Below are 20817 nucleotides of genomic sequence, written 5' to 3'. Positions count from 1 at the left end.
GCTAGGCACTATAATAGTAAGGTTAAAGCCCGAACTTTCAAGGTGGGAGATTTGGTTCTACGCCGGGTCATGCCAAATACCAAGGTAGTGAGTCACGGAGTCTTTGGAGCGAATTGGGAAGGCCCTTACAAGATAAAGTCAGTGCTCTGGGAGGGAACCTACCACCTCAATGATATGCAGGACAAACTGATCCCGAGAGCCTGGAACACGGAACACCTCCGCAAATATTATCAGTAATATTATTCTTTTCAGACTTAGTATTATCTGAAAATACTCCTAAGTCTCGGGGGGTAGTGCCATATAGGTGCCTCCCTGAGACTACAAGCATGTACTCCTTTCAGTTCCCATTATCTATGAATAAAATGATTGATTTCTATTTTGTGCACTTGACATTTTAACTTTTGTTAAACACCCAGCAGGGGAGCCCATCCTTGGGAACCCATGCGAGGAAAGAACGGTTGTTTTATTAGCATGTTAAAATCACAAATCAGGTCGGGCCCCGGCCCGCTTTGGCAACAAATATAGGAGACAAGCTGGGCCATGACCCGCTTAGAAAGATATGAGCACAAAGCAAATAAAAGATGAAGCTTAAAAGAGGGGTGTGCACGCGATGCGAGCCCATACCCTGGCTCGCAGGCTCCCAAAATACGACCCAAGAGGCCCAGCCCTCCACCAAACATAGTCAGGGTCGCATCATGCGAACCCATACGACCGCGTACAAAACTTGTGAATTAGTAATGATGCGAGCCTGTTCCACTTAGCATTTTTCGACAAATTTTGATCGATTAAACAAAAGGTGCAAGCTGATTAGCTGGGCTTGCTGTGAAAGTGTAACGCTCGCCATACGCGGCCAGAGTTATGATAACTTTTGGTCAGTAGAGGCGTGATAAGAAAACACAAAAATAAAGAAAGCCAGCTAGCACCGTAAAGACATACGCGGGCACAAAAGACTTGACATTTTATACAAACAAAAGTTAAATAAGTTAGGCCCCGAGGCAGAATATTTCAAATACAAGCGTGAGGCGAAAGGGGTGCCCGCTTACCCAGTCAAAAGTCTAGTTCTAATTAAAATTACATCAAGGGTTATCAGCCTCTGCTCCCCCACAATTTTCATCACCAGCGACCTGGGCCTGCTCGGCCGCGAGCCGAGCCTCCTCAGCAATTTGGGCATCCCTCTCCATCTCTAGCTTCAGCTTTTCAGCATGCCTCGCTGTGCTCGCACCCAGAGCCGCCCAATCGAAGTCAGGAACCTTCTTCATAAAGACTTTCATAAAATTCCTGGCTCCCAGGTTCCTAGCATCAGCGAGGGCGGCCTCACGGCCCTCGGTCAGGGCAGAGACTGATCCCTCCAGCTCGAGCATCCTCTCCTCGAGGGCATCCTTCTCCTTCTTCCATGCCTCAGCAGCCAGGTCATGAGCTTCCTTCTGCTCCCTTAGGGCTTGGTCGTGAGCAACGTTCAGGTTAATTATCCTCTGATTATAATTGTTCACCAGTATAACTTTCTCTTGCCCGTGCTCAGCGACCTTACTCTGAAGGGATTTGACTTTAGACTCGAGCTTTGTGTTGGTCTGGCTGAGGGCTCGCATCTCTCGAGCCTTAGACAGCTGACGATAGTAAACTTTGGCCGCAGCTCGAGACAGTGCATCCTGATTGACTTCGAGAGCAGAAGAAGACCAACCCTTTACATCATGCTCGCTGATGTGACCTTGAGCGAGCCGGCCGAACGTGGTCATAACCATATTGGTAGAAGAAGAGGAGGGAAGAGGAGCATCAGATGGAGCAGCCTTCTTTGGCTTAGGCTCCCCAGTTTTTCCTTCTTTGTGACCTCGATGCCTTTTTAGCCGAGGAGAAGGCCCTGAGCCTTTGAAATGCTCAGTAAGGGTCCTCATGCGAGCTGGAGGGGGGACTTGAGAGTGAGCCCCTGTGGTCGCTGCAGCGGGCTGAACTGGGTCCGAGGTCGCAGCTTGTTCAGCCTCTTCCATGAAAGGGATGGGGGAGATGGCCATTTCTGAAAAGGAAAACAATGAAGAAAAAGATTAGTCACGGCGAGATGAAATTTAAAAAAGTAAGACGAACAGATAAAATTTGCAGAAAATTAAGGTGCAATGTGAAGTGATGCATGTAGGAAGTGTAAACACGCGAGCCCACGAGCTCGTGCACGCGAGTAAACAGGCCCGCAAATGCGGGCCCGATATTCTTACCCTTTCTGGCTCTCTTCTTAGATTTCTTCTTTTGAGGAGTCAGCCTCACTCCTTCTTTCAAAAACCCACACGCGACCAGGTTCGAGGTCGTTATGAGCTTTCGAATATCCCTGTTTTCCTTGGGAAGGTCTAGCAGGCTGTCTGCATTTATTTTTTCTTGTCCCACAAGGACAGTGCGAGGCGGGGTGGCTGAAGATAAATAAAAAAACATCTCTTGTTAAAAGAAGGAATTATGGTAGGAAAACCAAGAGCGGCCAAAGAAGACTTACATGGGTTGTAATAAAAATGAGTCTGGACTCGAGGCACCTCGTGGATGTAGAAATAGGGGCTCTTCCACTTTCCTGAGTTGCTCGGCCCGTTGTGAATGAGATTCTTCTTGTTAAAGCACGGCCAGACAGAGAAGTAGAAGTATCCAAAGTCATTTGGAGAATGATTTAGATTAAGGAAGTAGCCCAGCTGCCTCGCTGTGAGAGGAGAAAACCCACACTTGCTATACATAATGTATAATGCGAGGGCGGCTCGGTATCCATTCGGGTTGATCTGCAAAGGTGCGAGCTGGTAGTACTCGCAGACATCCTTGATGAAAGGATGAAGAGGAGAAGAGATGCATAGCCTCAGAATGAAGGTAGACAAGACCATGCGAGACACCCTGCCTCCATTCTCTGGATGGTTAAATCTGTATCACCTAATATGAGGCAGGGGCAAGACAACATGGCCCTCGAGCTGGAACTGCTCAATATGCTCGGCCAGATGTTTCTGAGTCAACGAGGTAGACAGGTCGCGACAAGCGAGCACCTTAACCTCCTCGTTGACAGTCGAGCTCTCCTCCCCATCAAGAATGATCTGCATCTTAAAAACAATTTCACCCTCCAGCTCGGGCTGGGCAGGAGGCACGTAAGGCTCAGGAGAGGCCGCCGGGATGTAGTTATAGTTACAAATCTTATACTGACTTGTAACATCTGCCACCTCCTCGCTCTGAGGAGAGTCATAGGACCAGTGCGAGCCATCCTCTTCACCCTCGAGCCCCAAGATGGGATATTCAGCAGCTACGGGCTCCTTTCCTTTCTTCTTGGTGTCATAGTATGCACTCCCCAGGTCGCTGTCGGTAGATTCTGAGTCAAGGTGAATGGGGTCGAGGTTGTTAGTTGCAGCTTGTTTCAGGCGGGCTGCCCTCTCTGCAACCATCTCTCTTAGAATCTCCACAGCTCGCTCTTTGTCCAAAAGAGCGGGCTCGCGGTTTAGGAGCTCTTCCACCCCAAGGGAAGCTGGTATATTGGAGATATCCACGGGTCTTTTTCTCCAATCATAAATATTCCCCTCCCTGGTATATTCTTCAGGGTTAGGGTCAAGGTGAATATCCAGCGAGCCGGAACCAGCTGCTCGCATCGAGTACTCGCCTCTAGCAATGTTTAGGGCCCCTTGAGGGGTGATAGCAGAGCCAGGGGAAATAGGTTGGCTGAGACGGCCAGAAAGAGAAGTCAGCTCGCGTTGAAAGTCCTTTGAGCCTCGCTGCTCGGGTGGATATTGGTTTAATGGAGACGGAGTGGTAGAAGAGCGAACCGGGCTAGCAGAAGTGCGAGCCGGGCTCGAGGAGGAGCGAGACGATCCATAGGAACGGGCTGAAGACGCACTTGACATCTGTAAAAGATGGTGAAAATTAGTGTGTGGCCCTAAAAAGAAAACAAAAACAAGTATGGGGTCGCACCTAAGTGTCCTCACATCTCACACGGAATCGCACCTAAGTATTTAAACGAGCAGACAGGCTCGTATCGCATGTTATGGGTGTGTGTGAGCTCGCATCGAACAGGTGGTGTGTGCTTGCATGGTGCACATAAACAAGCGTGAATGAAAACGGGCTCGAATCGAAGATTACCTGTTGGAGAGGTGTATGAAGATCCAGATAAATCTGTGCCGGGAGAATATCGCCGCCGGTAGACGGTTCTTGTTGAGATGATGATCTTCGCCGTGGTAGATCCTTGAGCAAATTGAGCAGCAATTCAGAAAGTGTTTTTGGAAATGTGAGAAATGAATTCAAATCTCACATATTTACAGGGGATAGGAGAGAGAAAGGGGAGGTGACACGTGTCACCATCCTAGATGACGACACGGATCCCCACGCCAGCTGTCCAACGGCTGTCAAAATGAATGTTAAATAAAAAGCGTGCAAGATGAGGCGCGCGAGGCGGTTTTGTGCGGCCTGGTGGGCTCGCACCTGCGAGGCCATGAAAGACTGGAAAATTCCTAGCCTCCAGATGCGACCAGGAATTTTGGGGGGTAGTTGTTATGCCCGCTTTCGGTCATGGGCCCTAAACAGGTCCCCTTAGATGCATTGAATGGCTGGACTATCGTATGTGGGCTAGAATCGTGGACCAATGTGACTTGAGCTCATGACATGCGAGCTGGGCTCGTGACAGGTGAGTTGGGCTCGTGATGTGTGAGCTGGGCTCACATGACCACATATGCGAGCTGGGCTCACACATGCAAGGTGGGCTCTCATTTGTCATCTATGCTCTCATATGGGAGCTGGGCTCGGTTATGCCCACACGAGGTGGGCTCAAGTACCTTCAAGCGAGCTGGGCTCAGGTATCCACATGCGGGTCGGGCTCAGATGCCCACACGCGAGCCGGGCTCATGAGCTCATATCAATATGAAATCAAAGGTAATATTGTATTTATTAATTGAAAAGGAAGGCGGTGCGAGCCGAGGGGACCAGGCCGGCTCGCGTCGTAGGAATTTGTGTGCAACATGGAAAGTAACTCATAGATGATTGAGTTGCTCGTAGATTTCGGGGCCGACACGGGTTGTTCCTACAATCACGGGAAGGATTGCGGAGATCCCGCGAGATTGTAGGAAGCGTGTGGAGCCGGTTGAGATTTACGTGACTAATTGGCTGAAAGCCTGACTTTATCGTGGGCTTGGGCTGCACGGGTTGGAAAACCCTAACCCTAGCCTACGTGACTTGTCCCCCAAGAACTATGTGAGGCTTGATCCCTATAAATAGGGTACGTAGGCACTTGTATGAGACATGAGTCGACACTTGACAGAGAATAACAAACACAATTCTTTCTTAAGTAGTCAACATACAAGCTCAGCCATCACCAAACAACCTTCCTCCGCCCTCAAACATCGTCCTTGATCTTTGTTCCGCCCATTAACCTCCACAACACTGTTATACGAAATTCTCCCTATAACATTGTCTTATAAACCAAATAAACTCTCAAATCTTTTTAATATGGAACTAGGGTGTTACAAATGTCTTCAAAAATATTCTCGATATAGGATTAAGGTGTTACAAATGTCTTTAAATAAAAACACATTAAAAAGATATTAACTCAAATTGTTTAATTAGCTTCTCAATTATGCGCTCTTCTTAAATTTTAACAACTGATTAATCAAAGCTAGTGCTGAGTAGAGCCGGCCAAACGAGCGGTTTGGCTCGGCCCGTTCGCAATTCGGCTCGTTAAAATTCACCTAATTCGGCTCGTTGACGAACGGTTAATTATTCGACCCAGTCCGTTATAATTAACGAACCGACTACGAATACAATTCTCAGAAACCGGGACCGGCCCGTAACCGAACCGTCCTGGCTCGCCTTATTCGTCAACGTTGTGCAAGGCGCGAACCGGCCCGCTCGGCACGCGGTTAACCGGCTCAGTCACCTGCCTGTTTGCTGCTCTGCAAGACTGCAACTCACAGGCCATAGTGACAACGTTCAAATCAATTGTACTCCCTCCGTCCCCCTCAATTCTTTACATTGGGGCACGGGGGCTCGACACGCACTTTAATAAACTTATTAAATGTAGTTGCAAAATTTTTTAAAAAATTTTTTTTCTTCTAAATAAAAATATAATGTTTAAACTTTTATACAAAAAAATCTAAAAATAAATTACAGAGATATACTTTATAGTCGCCTTAAAATACGTGTCAAGCATATGAAAAAAATAAAGAAATTAGAGGGACGGAGGTAGTAACATTTTTTTTAATTAATAAAATTTATGGAGGTACCGTCCTATTTTCCTTATTTTAATACATATTATTTCTTCAAAATCGAATATATATTTTAACAGAAAAAATTAAGATCAGATTAAAAAAGAAAAAGTAAAAACAAAACATACATTATATACAGTTTGCGTACATATGTATAAAAAAAAGAAAAAAACAAAAAAAAACAAAGTAATAAATATAAGAAGAAAAACGTGTACAAAAACAAACTAAAGCTGAAGTAGTGTGATTTGTGAACTGTGAAGTCGTGCACGTGCTAAACAACATGGTGGAACAACTTTATTCGTTAGTTATTCGCATAACCGCCTAAACCGCATAGCTCGGCTAAACCGCGTGCCGTTCACGGTTGATTGTTTTCCAGGTCCGGCTCGGCACGGCCCGGACCGTAAATTTATACGGGCCGTTCACGAATTCTGTTAAACATTAACCGGCCCGTTAATTATTCGGCCCGGCACGCACGATCCGTTCGTGTGATCGGTAATCAGCACACAAGGCTCCCATAAAATTTTATGGTTAGGTCGAAGAGTGTAATACAACTTACACATTAAACTGTAGGAATATCGGGGATGGTAGCTAGGGAGTCGAATTTGAGTCATTTCTTGTCTAAATTATAATATTATGTTGATTAATCATCACGTCTAAAATTTTAAAGTGTTAGGGGGAAGCGAAGTAAAACCATATAGTTAACGAGTAGTGTAATCATGCATGTTATGTATGAGCTCAGTTCTGCAATAATACTACTCTCATCCTAATTATTTTATAAATATAATATCAGATAACTCGAAACTTGTATAAAAATTGTTACAAAATGATGTGATAGTACGAGTGTCGAAATTTAATTTATGGGCACATATGAATGCACACGGAGTTAATATTATTAAAAGAAAAATTATTATTTATAAAACATTTGGTAAAAAATTTATAATAACATTTGGTCTTCTCATATTTTTCATTTTAACTGCGTTCTCGGTTGTTAAAAAAAATTGACTTCCATTTATAATCAATCAGAATAGTTTAAAATTCTCTACTCTCTCCGTCCTGTTGAGAAGCATACTTTTGATTTTGGGGACAGAGCTTAAGAAAAAAATTGAATGTTGTGAGGAAAAAAATAAGAAAAGTTGATAAAGTTATGAGACCAATCAATATTTAATATATGTAGTGGAATATGTACATACCGATAGTTAAATTACACACAATTTATTTACCATATCGAAATTATGCATTCTATTTATAATAACTTAATTAAAATACTAAAAATATACTACTTTTAAAATATAGTCAATCATTATAGTCAACTCCACCGGAATAAATCAACTACCACGTTCAATAAATTTTACATAATTTATGTCATTTTAGCCAACATCATTGGAGTTGTTCTAAGTGGGTGTAATTAATATTTATATTATAAAATATGTACTATTTTTAATAAGTTTTGAAATGTATAAAATTGAATGGGACATCCTAAAAAATACAAGTTAACTTTGACTTTTTACTCGTATTTTAAGGTGAATAAAAATGATAGTTTCACAAATCATTTTTCAAATTTCTTTTCCTGAATATATATATATATATATATTAAATTTTAATTCAAGAAAATAAATTTAAAATATATATATATATATATATATATATATATATATATATATATATATGAATCTGTGATATTTATACACCTTAAAATATATGTAAAAAATTAAATCAGCTTATATTTTTGATGGGAGTATTATTATTGTATCTAGATTTTTCGGCTTAAAATAGAGATTTGAATTTAGGCGCCTCGTTTATATAACTCAGAACAACTATCACGCCAAAAGTTAATTCCACACCGATTATTGAATACATTTCGACTCATTTACCAGTTCAAATGATTGATTCCATATGTTTTTCTTCTCCTCTTGACCCACCTATCTATTTTACTCGGATTCCGACAAGCTTTACAACTTACCCGACCCGGCCAATTCATTTGAAATTCTCGGTTACAATTGACATGTTCCCCTCAGTTTCTTTACATCTTTTTTTCCACATGTTTGACACGCATTTTAAGATAAATATAAACTAGAGTTTCGGAATTTATTTTTAAAATATTCTTTTTTTTAATGAAAAATTAAAAATTATATATTTTTTAAAAAAATTATGCAACTATATTTAGGCTCCGTTTGGGAGTGCCTTAAAAACTGCCGTGCTGTGAGAAAAAGTGCCGGTGGAAAAAGTGTTGTCAGAAAAATTAGATGACTTTTTGGTATTTTTTTTAATTTATGCATATTTTGAGATATAATATATAAAAATAATATTTTTGAGAAATTTTAATGGTGAAACTAATAACTACTTCCTCCAAAAGCTGAAAACAGCTTTTTCAAAAAATATGAGGGATATGCTTTTGCTACCGACAACTTTTAGACCAAAAACATTTTTTCACACCGCAACTTTTAGAATTTACCAAAAGCAATACAAAATGGGGCCTTAATAAGGGCATTAAAGTGCGTGTTGAGCTCCCGTCCCCCAATATAAAGAATTGAGGGGGACATAGGGAGTAGTTTTTTCGTGGGTATTTTTAGTGTAGGCTAGTTTGCAAATGCTAAATACTAAAATGTATAAATTTTATTTATTTTAATTAATGTATATTTTATGAGTACAAGGTTCTATTATCATTACAACATCTTTAAAGGATAAAAACTGTAACCCCCTCCAAATCCGGGGTCTAGATCTGGGGGTTACTTGCTAATCACCAAATTAATACAAACCTGTATATTTATTATGCAAACATATATCTAACCCCATCTGTTCTATCCATGATCTTTTTAGGTTGAGGTATGAAAACAAGAACAACACACTAAATTTATTACAAACCAAATTTAAAATCTCATAGAACTCTCTTTATTACAAACCATTATCTAGACAAGTTTTAACTAAATTCATTTTATTCAAACTCACACCATATCTATCTACACTACACCTGCTCAGGTAACTCGAAGCTCTCTTCCTGAATCGGGATCAACACTCTTGGAATTAGAGGATCCCGCTGCTTGACTCATTTCTATACCACTCGTATCCGGATAGGTTTCATTTTCCTTCTTAACTGAAAATAATAAGGTGAATAACAACAAAAAGGGTGTGAGCCAAAATTTGCTCAACAAGTCCACAATACATAAATAGTATTACAGTAAAGCTAAATAAACCGGTAATCTGGTTATATTTGTAAAGATATAACCTTGCAAGAAAAGAACGAAGGCCATTATTGGTGAGTAATAATAAACTAGACTGAACACAAGTTCACACATATACCCTGCTAATCAGTCAGGATACAGTGCAGATCCATACCTCAATGTATAGATCCATTCGGGTACCCATACTTTACGGCCCAACACAAGGATCTGGTGAATTTCAGGTCCTTAGGATCAAGTGTATATTTGATCCTAATCGTCACCATCCAGTCCACAAATGAGCAATCGGAACAATCCGTATGCTTTGATGTATCCCAACATCGGAATATATCAGGATATATATATATATATAACCTATTGGAATATGTATAGAATATTCAAGGAATCAAGAGAAATCATGAATCAAAATGAAATATGAACGAAGGAATAATAATTGTGTGTTAGTATATGGGAACACGAATTATCATTGTTTAACTGTGATGGTCATCTGAATAAGAGAAAGCAATTCACTATTCTGAATTTAGAATAGGGGAAAAACTTGCATGTCACACGACTTACTGCAATTATATCACCGTTCTCTAACACTGGCTTGGTCTGCCTTGTTGGCTTCGTCTCTATCAAATAAAGACGCTTATTTAGTCAACTCGTATCTCAATCGCATCTCAAACCGACTTCACGTAGCACTTATCGTCTACCCGTACGTATACAATTGACTCGCACAATAATTACTAACAAATAAGACTCGATTAACCACATAATTCACATATTCATTATAGGCTTGAAAATATCTTTTAGAATCGAAATCGATTCGCTATTCGCATTACTACACAATATCTGGCTCATTTCCTAATTTTCGGAATTTATTGGACACGTCTTTATAAATAATAGGGTCTATAATTAAATAAATATCGAAAGCCGACTTGTTTTCAAAAGAAATTAAGGTTTGAATCTATTTTTAATGAAAACAAATCATTTTTTCAAGTCAAAGGGCTTTCATTTCGCTTAAATCGGATAAACAGTTCAATTATTGTTCAATAAATAGGAATAAATTAATTTGTTATTCAATATAATTAATTATGCAAAATAATTGGACCTCAAAAATATATTTAAATAATTATTTAGGAAAAATCAGAATTAAAAATGATTTTCCATAATTTTTGAAATTAAAATGAATTTATTATGATTTATTGAAAATAATTTGATTAATTATCAAAATAATTAATCATATTTAAATAATTAATAATTAATAAATAATTACTAAATAATTAAATAAATAAATAATTTCAAATTTTTGAAAATATTTCAGAATTATTTATAAAATAAATTAATTAATTAAATAATTAATTAATCAATTTATAAAATAAATAAAATTGATTTTTTATAATTTATATAAAAAAAATCCAGAAACAGTTGTCAAAAATGAGATTATGATAAGACGGATTAAAACCGGGTTATAAACGGGTTGCAATTGGGTTATGAAGAACAAAACGGGATGGTGATGAACCCAGAATCCGATGAGGATTCCGGCCACCGTCGTGTTTTCTGGCCACCTTAATTCAACTAATCCAGGTGTCGTTTGTTCACGTTTTCAGGGGGTTTTCATTCAACATCAACCCTGGAACACAACCCCCTGATTTATGTCCATCAACCATCAACAAGTCCACTTCTCCGGCGAAAAACCCGAAGGACTTCGGTCACCGTATATCATCTCCGACGACCTCGATTTTAAGCCAAAACAAAAACCGTTTGTACAAATTTTTACATGGAATCGATTGTAAATTCAGTTCTAAACATTAATCAAGCAACAAATATGTAATATTCGGGAAATATCATGTAATTATTTGTATCAATATATGATTATTATGTGAATATTATATGAATTTTTGGTGAATTATCTGATGATTGATAATAATATTTGGATGTTTGTATATAATAAAATGTGAGTATATTAATTTTAATATGTCCAGAATAAAATATAGATAATTAAGATATTTTTCTAGTAATTTTTGAGCACACACGGATGGAAATTACAAAAGACCTGCTAAAGGTTCTCGAATACGATTGAAAACGATCATAGGCCAGACTAACCAAACAGAAGGAGACGCGACAAGTAAAGTAGAACAGTCAGGGAAAATGGAAGGTTTATAAACACAAATTATTAGAATTAGAAAGAGAAGCAGATTAGTATAAATTAAGTTAGTCTACTGAAACAATGAGATAGATAGAACGATTACGAATGAGTTTGCCATGTTATTACAAGCATGACGAGTTCATAAGATGTTCAAATGTATATGACTAAGAAGGGTAATTTAGCTCCCTATGTATAAAATGAAGGTTGATTCAGGTTACGTGAGTAACTGATAGATTTAATATCGGTAAGAGACCTTTGAGTTGTGATTAAAGTGATGAGACCTGAGAAATTATAAGGAATGTACTTGGAAAATATCATAGTTAACGTCGAAAATCAAATACGCCATGGTCTCAGTACATCATTTACATATGAAGAAGAAGATTACAGGATCGATTAAAGAGCCTCGAATGCGATGGGAAGCGATTACAAATTAGGTTATTTGAACGAAGAAACATATGGGGACGAGGTTCAACACCGAGTAACAGTTGGAAACGCTCATAAGCACGAGTTACTAGAATTAGAAAGAAAAAGAGAATTAAGATGTGTTATGTTGGTCCCTCCTAGATAGTAAAATAGACAGGATAAATAGAAGTGAGTTGGTTTCACCGCTACCCGTATATCGAATTCATAAGGCGATTATATGTATATATCCAGAAAGAGTAAGTTAGCTCCATTATATATAGAAGATGGAGATTTAAATTGAGTTATACAAGCAACAAATAGAATATGTTGTTAGCGAGAGGCTATTAAGGAAAGATTGATATTATACGTTAAAGTTATGAAAAATTATAAGGTTGAGAGATTCACCTGAGAAAATGAAAGTGATATACTTGAAAAGTATCAGTACTATTCCTTAGTGTGATTCTGAGGACATAATCCTTTTAAGGGGGGAAGGATGTAACATTTGAGAAATATGGTGTAATTATTTGTATCAATATATGATTATTATGTGAATATTATATGAATTTTTGGTGAATTATCTGATGATTGATAATAATATTTGGATGTTTGTATATAATAAAATGCGAGTATATTAATTTTAATATGTCCAGAATAATATATAGATAATTAAGATATTTTTCTGGTAATTTTTGAAGTGTTATATGATTTTATAATGATTTATGAATTATTAATTATTTTTTGAATAATTACAAAATTATTTTATAAAGCCGGGAATCGTCTGACTTCAACCGTTTTTACGTTTTTACAACCCAAAACTCTTCCGAAAACTCATTCCTAACCTAATCTGGTAATTCCAGACATTTTCTGTGTTTTGACATTTTCGATCCGGATTACGGTTTGAGCTGTGCGCAGCCCGTCGCAAGATTTTCGATACGATAATCATTTCGGTGAATCAACGAAACCCGTATTCTCGAAAGACGAGATGTTATTACATTATTTTCGTATAGAGTGTCTTATAAAAAGCCCGGTTGGGATAATTATCCAAAACTGATATCAAATCGGATCGTTATTGCAGTTACTTAGCGGTTAAGCAACTAATTTAAAGATCCAAAACGATCCAGAACGAACCAATATTCCGTAAATATAAATAGAATATTTATTATTTCATTTTATTCGTTTATTCATTTACAACAAGTAAAAATATAGTAATTACAGAGAAAAACCCTAAAAAACGATACGTTCTTGAGAATCAAACGCACGAACGAAGGCGTTACCGAACTCCGATTCAAGCTTGCGATATATCAAAACGAAGCTCTCGAAAAGTACTTTCTGAATCAATCAACCATTTTAGTGCAGAAATCAAGGTGATTTTATTATTTATTTATTTAATTCGAATTAATTAAGGATTAATATATGAATTTTTGTTCTTAATGTTGTTGATATGATTTGATGATTCCATCATGTAGATAATGTTCTCCTCGTCATTTTGGTATATTATATGACTAATTTGAAGTTCAATAACATGTTCAAATGGCTGTTTGATTCTCAAATTGAAAAATTAGGGTTTATAGCTTTGAATGTTCTTAATTGAAATTTAGGCGTTTTTTATTCAAGGGTTATTAGATAAAATTGTTTGCACAGAATTGTAGATCGTTGAAAAACAATTCGAATGGTATATACGAGCTAAACAGTTCCAGATGAAGCCTCGCCGGAGTTGAGGAACTCGGCGAGCTTTGCATTGAATTTCCGGCCAAACGACTGATTAATTGCTGAAAACAATAATACGACTGGATTCCTGGTGTTTTGAAGGGGAAATCTGCACCTTTTGGTGCGTATTTGAGCATACAATTGGGACCGTCACCATCTCCGGCGACTTTGGGCGGCGGCGATTGGCAAAATTGCCAATCAGCCCCCAAGGTTTTGGAGATGGTGAGTTTCAATCCTCAAACTTTCCATTTTTACAAAATTGACCCTCCACATTAAGTTTCAAAATTTGCATTCAATACCCTACAATTTTAAAAATTACAATTTGATCCCTGCTATTTAAATTATTTTTAAAAATGACTTGTTTATTATTTTTAAAAATCAGAAAAATGTTTATTTATTTATTTTAAATTCAGAAAATTATTTTAATTATTTATTCAAAAATAAATCAAAATTAGTTTATTAATTAATTTTAATTAGTTTTTAATTATTTTAATTAATCGATTAATTTATAATTAATTGATTAATTAATTTAATTAATTATTAATTAATTTTAATTGATTTAATAATTTGATTTAATTATTTAAAAATGATTTAAAAATTTAGAAAAATAGTTTCGAGTTTTAAAATATCATTTTAAAATTATTTTGAAGACTCGATAATTATTATAAATTTATTTTAAAGTCATATTTAGGTATTCGAACCATATTATTTAATTACAAAATGATTCGGAGATCCATTTTAATTCCGAAAAATGTTCAAAAATTTATAATAAATCAACCGTTCGTCCGTTTAATACGAAACAAACGCCTCTAGACTCAGAAAAATATTTTGCTTCTATTAAAAATATTTTTGAGACTTAAATTCCTTTGTATCTAAAGAACGTTTATTTTATGGATCATTTCGAGTCAATAATTGATCGATAAAATATTCTTTTTGACTCGATTTCAATTTTAAACGTATTAAGACCTGTCTTTTGTCTATTCAACTTATGTGCTACATGAATTACGTGATTATGTGATATGATTACATGCCCTATGTGTACGTGTTATGTGGATAATGAGTCAGCGTGTCTTTTAAACATTATCTGATTGTGATGTGATCTTTATCTGTTATTATCGGGCGGGTAGATAATAAGAATAAACGTATAGACTAGAAAATTATATATGTTGTCAGTTCACTGAATATTATTATTTATGATAGATGCACATAGTTCGAGGCATTCAAAGTCAGACATAAATTGTAGAAGTAAAGCCTGATAGCGTGTAGTAATGAAACGAGTGGATTCAGAATAAAGATATACCTAAGGGACTAAATGATAAGAAAGGTCAAGTAGCCTGTCAAGAGGAATACAGATGCAACAGGACTGAGTGATATGGCAGCTAGTTAAAGATCAGTAGATTATCAATTGAGGCAAGTATTCCTAAACTTTCTCCTAAAATACTGCAAATATTTATTCGTTCCTATTCTAAGTTCAGAACAGTTAAATATTTTTATATTTCGCTGCAATTACTCTTATTTATGCAAGTGCCTTTTTGATCTTATTCCTTGATTATCGATTGATCTCTTGAGCAAGTACCCATTCGTTCGGGTTATTTGCGAACCCTGATTTGGGATGTTTTGAAATCAAAATGATTTGATATCAAAATACTCTACGGGCTGGATGGTTATTATGAGGACCAGTGATGAGCTGGATCCTATGGGCAGGAGATGGACCAGACCCTTAGGCCATAGTTGCCCGGGTACCCCATATGTTGGTTGGGTCTATGCAGTTAGGTATAGATCCGCACTATCTCCTGACTGATCAACAAGTTATAGTGCATATGTTGGTTTCTAGTGTCCATTCTAATTTATTGTTGATCGCCATTAACGACATTTCTTCCCGAATAGTTCATAATTATAAATCAAACAAAGATTTAATTCAAAAGGATGAAATATTGAAACGATCACTGTTCTTTCACAGAAAAATGTGATTTATGATTAAAGGCCAATGAGGGCCGATGTTTTGTTTGCTCAACTATTTAAATATGTAAAGAAGTTTTTAAAATCATTCAACAATCATTTCCAGGAGTTTTCTGATCTGATACTTGAAAACCATTTATGATACTTGCTGAACATTTTTGGCTCACTCTTGCTTTGTGAACTCTTATTTCTTTCAGTATCAAATGAGGACAAAAGTGAATAGCTTTTAATAGACAACAAAAGTGGTGAGATTCCAGCTGAAGAAATTTAGAGGTGTCAGAGTGATCAATACAAGGAAAGTAGTAATGAGGTAATGAAATTGTATTTAGACAATGTAAATTTTAGAAGGTTAGATTCTTATTTCATACTATAACCTGTAAGCGATCCTGAATAATGAGGGGTTATCTGTATATTTATTTTAATATACAGGTTTTTATTATTTAAAATTGTGTAGTGACACCCAATCCCGACCCCGGATTTGGGGGTGTTACAGTTGGTATCAGAGCTACAGGTTATTGGTCACTGAAATAAGAATATGTGAGGGTAAGATAGGAGTGATATGCCATATGAGATAGGGAAGACCCTAGGCATACTCATTTTAAGTTCGAATTGAGTGCGAATGAGGATTAGCAGGTCCGATACGGAATTGGTAAGCCAGGATTGTTGGGGAAAAGGTAAGGCGAATATCGCAACGCTATAGGTATATTGAGTTCTCCGATCCTACAGTAATGAGGGATCGACAGATCGATGGAGACTGGGCATGTTACCTTACTTTTCATGCGGGTTTGAAGAAAATGCGATTGATTCTTGTGAGAACTTGTGAAAGAGAGGCTAGGTGAATTTGGTATGACTTAACTAAGAATTAGGTAGTAGGACGAGCTCCACGGTGGAGGCAACAAGTTAATGGAAGCTGATGAAGAGTCAAAGTTGCAAGCTGCAAAGGCACCACCGTTGCGAGAAGATTCTTACCACATACCGGGTGCTGCGCGAGGAATGATATCTACCTTATTGGGTATAGGTAAGACTAGCAAGAAGGTGTGACCTTATTTACAAGCAGAATGTCGAATTACTTTTGTGGGTATAAGTATAACATCCAGAACGACGACGAGAATATCAAAGACAGTACCAGACGTCAGCGTTGTGGTAGAATTGTGAATAAAATGATATACAACAGAAGAGGAAAAGTTCGTTGGCTAATAAATGCGAAAGGAACCCAAGGAAAAATAGAAGATATAACAAAATGGAGAGACCTTTATATGGGCATTCCTTTAATTAGATATTTCATTAGCGGATTAAGAGAATAGCAAGTAACTTATATAGTAATGACGACCAAATATTTGATTTTCAAAATTTTAAAATAAGATTACGGAAAAGATTTTCTTAATCAACTTTCAGAAGATTTTTGCATCAAATGAGTTTTATAATTTGGTTGTCGAATTACTATTTAAGTTCTTGTTATTATTAACAGAAAATGACCTAAAAAGAAGAATGGATATAGACTCAGTGTTGTCAGTTCGAAGGACTAAGTAGACCCCCCCAGCAGGGAGAAAATTTAAAATTTTCGTGAAACACGAAAGTAATCTTTGTTTAAATAATACCAATAATTGAATGAACATGTTAAAATATTATTTACCCAATTCATGAAATTATTAAAATTTAACAAGATTTGTTATTCGAATGGATAAAGGATGATTGAAGGAAATATAAGACTCTTTTAGACAATTGGCAAAGGATAATATTCCTAATCGACAAAGGATGATCGATTGTTATTCTACGTGGCATAGAAGAAGTCGGAAGTAATAATTATAAATTTCATAGGGACGCTATTAACAATCAAAACATTAAAGCATTTAATGTGGAGGCATTTCCTGATGACATTTCGAAGTTATAATGCGACCTAAACTGTGAATCTCTCATTCGATTGGTTTCTGAAGGCATACGTAGGTGAAGCATGGAAGGTGATCAAAATCGACATTCCTTCTCTTAATACGATAGCATATGTTCTTCTTGATTCTTGAATACATATGAGTTTCTTCTGTGGATAAATCATATGAGGCGAAGAGGAAAGAAAATTAATTGTATTCCTTCTGAATTGTTTATCTTCTCAAATTACTGATTCCTGATCGAGACAAACAGTGTTGTGGTATGACGCTTTGTTGAAATGATGAAGAGTCGGGTGAGACGATACCTAATCATGTGTTGTATGCCATATAGTATGAAAGACTGGCCATCTTGAGTACGAATATGGTTGTCTCATTCACATCTAAATCTTCACTCATTCTTCTTCCTTCAATTTACTGAATTACAAATTCTTCCAATCGTTTGTGGCATTGTTATTCCTTATTCAGTTTTCAATCAAAGTCATATTTGCAAACTCTCCTCTTGCGTATAGTCTGTTCTCTGAAGGTTTCAAAAGAAATAAAATAGTGTGGCACGTGGAATCATACAACAAACATATATACGACTGCAAACCGATAAATGGTGGACATCTACGGGTAAGGAAGAAGGAATTTATCGATAACATGGATGGGGCGAAGACATCAAGTCAGACAGTTGTTTGTGTTACGAGGATCTCATCAGTACGATAGATTGCTTTAACATGACACGCTTCAAATCAGAGGATTTTGACGTGGAATGAATGATTAGTGAACCGTAACAAATAAATTAGTTATAAACTAAGGAAGTAAGACTGTATGCAAAACGAACAAGTGTCGGGACAACAATCGGAGATCAAGGGAATTCTGAACACTGACTCAGACAGACAATTAATACATGAAGCATCCCTTCATCGCGGAAAGATATTTGTCGTGAAGATTCAAGATCAAAGAAATCTTAATTGCAAACAAATTTTGAACGTGTTCTTCAAGAAATTATGAAGTTCTCTACCTTGAGTAAATAAGTTATGATGAATTTAATACCCATAACCGGGTCGGTGATGAAAGCTCGATACGGGAACATAAGTGGAGGTAAAATAATGGTGATTCGATTGCGAGTCCTTTTAAGAAATAACAAACTGATGATGGAATTTTCACACGATGGTGATGATAATAATTAAGACCCTGCGTGGTTATTAAAAGATCAATAGACTCACTAATGAAATTGAGTGTTTATCGTCAAAGAAGGTGGATTAGTGTAGTTCGTTGAAGGATACAACATAATTTTCAAAAGCAACTATACCCAATAAGTAATGATAAGAGATAAGTTAAAAGACCTGCGAAATAAAATTTTGTAATATTTTGAAAGAACTGAGAAAAGTATAGTTATATTAACCATTGTTGGTTTAAGACTTTAGTTCCATTTCAGAAAGATATATGTTATGCCAGTTAATCATACAAATGTTGGTCAGAATGATATAGTTTGAATTATGGTGAATGGATGAATTTGGTTGATGAAAGTGGATGGATATGATTGTGGATGATTTGGTTGATTGATGGTGTCGGCTTGAGTTTGACTGGTAGTTAATGATATAGGGAAAGTGCTGCCCAAATTTTCAGAAATTACCCTACATGTAAGGATAAAGAAGTATATTGTCGTTCTCGTCAGTACTCCAAATAACTGCGATCTCGGTTCTTGAAAAGTTATTATGCCCAAACCGACTTTATATAATTGGTCTTTACTTCCAGTTAGCTAGTCAACACTGGTTTAAGTGATCAGTTAAAAGAGTTAATTGATCAACTTTACCAACTAATGGTTAGCTAAATGGAGATCGATTCCAATTAGATTGAGTCAAGCTCTAGCATGATTTTCAGATCCGAAATCAAAGCGGTTAGAAAGTTGAAGGAAGTGATGGCATTAGCAGAAATCGAAAGTTTAGTAGAATTAGCGTGATGTTACTGCAGACATGTGTGAGATTTATCTAGATGAATACACCCTTTTCGATAAACAAGAGGAACAAAAAGTAATTGGTACATGCTAGTAAGAAGAATGTTTTCAAGAACTAAAGGTTCAAGATAAAGCAAAGAGATTCTATCATCTGTAATAGCATTCCAGGAAGGACTTGGAAGTATACCCATATCGAATAGCGATTGAATAAAAGTTCTAGAAAGTTCACAAATCCAAGTATCCGATGTAAGACGAAGACTTATGAAGTCCACATATGAATTCAAAAAAAATAAATGTTGATCAATTGGAGAAAACCATATATGCGATCAATGATGATCTAAGTGAGGCTAAGAAAATAACCATCGATGAATTTGATAATTCTTTCAATAAGAACTTAAATATTATAAATAAAAGCCTTTTATTAACTTCAGAACTGGGTTATCTAATAACGCACATATTAATATTATCAAGAAAGAGACATTCCTTATGTTAGAAGAGTTAATGAGTAATGAGAATGAAGAACTAAATAAGAAAAGAAGTGGAATCAAAAGGATTATAAAGAAATGTTATAAAATAATCCAGGATATATGCAAGTTATGAACATCATATATGCCAGAATTGATAGGGGAATGAAGTAAAACACCGGCAATTGAAGACAAGAATTTCATTCAAAGAATGCGTGTAAGCAGGGAAGATTAAACAACAATATTCGTGGCAAACTATTAGAGAAGAACGATACAATGAATCTCATATCGGAATTCTCCATAATTAAAGTGAAGTCCCGAAGATTCTAACGAATGATTTACCAAGGTTACCTCGGGAAATGAGGTAAGAATTTTCATCAGTTACTGTACGAGTCGAGCTGGTGTCAAAAGCCCTGTATCGTATAACCCAGTAGAAATAAGATATTGAGTGAAGGAAAACTTCAGAAATATGGAATGCAAGAATAATGAAATAAAGGGTACTTCGCGCTATACACAAAAGTGATCATGGAGAAAAGAGAAGGGAGGTATAAAGTCACGCATTGGTTATCAGAAATTGCAAGTCGGAAGATTAAATGAACATAGTGTATAAGGAGTAATCGGATAGTGTGATTGTAATTATTAATAACATCCTAGCCCATTCAAGAACTAAGGAAGACCAAGTTGAACACCTGGAGATATGCATGCGAAGGGAAAAAGATTAGCAACTGCGTTCTAAGCTACAAAGGTATGAACTCTGGTTATAATTAATTATGAGCTACGGAAGTATGGTTAATTACCAACCAAGCAAGATCCACTCAGAGACAAATGTCTTGAGTAGAAAAGAAAGAGTGAATATCACTAAGATTGCTGGGGAGTGGATAAAGGAATTGGAAAAGTTAGAAATTGAGAACAGGTTTTGATCTGACTTTTGGATTATACTGATACTTACTTTGTTGTTAGATATCAAA

This window comes from Apium graveolens, chromosome 6 (genome assembly GCF_009905375.1).
Source record: "Apium graveolens cultivar Ventura chromosome 6, ASM990537v1, whole genome shotgun sequence".
NCBI classification, from domain to species: Eukaryota; Viridiplantae; Streptophyta; class Magnoliopsida; order Apiales; family Apiaceae; genus Apium; species Apium graveolens.
Note: the sequence above shows the minus strand (reverse complement) of the source record.